The sequence below is a fragment of the Rhinopithecus bieti genome, unplaced genomic scaffold (genome assembly GCF_001698545.2).
Source record: "Rhinopithecus bieti isolate Rb0 unplaced genomic scaffold, ASM169854v2 scaffold_25394, whole genome shotgun sequence".
Taxonomy (NCBI): Eukaryota; Metazoa; Chordata; class Mammalia; order Primates; family Cercopithecidae; genus Rhinopithecus; species Rhinopithecus bieti.
The window spans coordinates 1,061,719-1,062,612 of NW_016811676.1; the positions used below are offsets into that span (position 1 = coordinate 1,061,719).

At 58.7% G+C, this 894-nt stretch overlaps 1 protein-coding gene across 2 annotated transcripts in view; it reads left to right on the forward strand.

The window, feature by feature from the left end:
- The first annotated feature begins 410 nt into the window (after positions 1–410).
- The window catches only part of DYRK1A (dual specificity tyrosine phosphorylation regulated kinase 1A), a 158,345-nt gene continuing 157,861 nt past the window's right edge, over positions 411–894 (forward strand). For both annotated transcript variants that reach the window (XM_017894625.1, XM_017894629.1), the window contains exon 1: positions 411–802. The gene's annotated coding sequence lies outside the window, so the exon portion shown is untranslated. The remainder of the gene's footprint in view (positions 803–894) is intronic.

Here is an 894-nt window from a genome sequence, read left to right on the forward strand (position 1 = left end):
ATTGGTTATGAACACTATCACAAGGAGGCAAAATCAAGCTTAGAAATCAATTAGTGACTGCTGTAAAACAGCACACACACACACACACTCTTTTGAGCTACACATTTATTAAATGCCATTAGAGCTGGTACAAAATACAATTTTTAGCTGGTGGCTCTATGCCGGTTACAACGCAGCCAGCATGTCATACTTGGGTTTTCAAGCCTCGGGAGCTCACCCAGCAATACTTATAGGCAGGCAGAAAGGATAGACAGAATAAAAATCAGCGAAAGCCAGGATATTAATAAAGAGTTTTGATGGTTAAGGACAAGTAGGCAAATTAAGACTCTGGAAACCGAAGAGCTGCACAGAAAAGAAAACCAGGGAGCTGGACGACAAGGACACAGTAACAGCACAAGGGGATTTATCTAAGGGGCATTCCGATGGAGCAGGCAGGCTGCGCCCAGAAAGGTGGGGAGGGGTAGGAAACAGATGGGCAGGGACGGGCGAGCGTGCACAGCCTGAAAAAGTTTTCATGATGGCTCCAGCCTAATTTCTCAACGCTGGTCTCCGGCGCCACAAAACCCGAGCGGCCCGACCGGAGCCGGGTGCCAGCCTCAGGGCCGCCGGGACCCGGCACAGCGTCCGGAATTCCTGCGATGTCTGGGGCGCGGCGGCGGCTCCTCCCCGCCCCCACCGCGGCCTCCGCCGGCATTTTCCGGCGAGGAGGCCCGCGAGCCCTTCGAAGAACCGGCTCCACGCGCGGACGGCCGCGGCCGGCGCGCTTCCCGGGGAGAAAGGCGAGCGCGGCGTCCGGACCGCGGTGAGAGCCCTCCAGGCCCGGGCGTGCGGGGTGGGCTTCCCGGGTCCCTGCCCGAACGCCGCGGCGCCCCGACCCTCCCCCGCCCGGGGCAG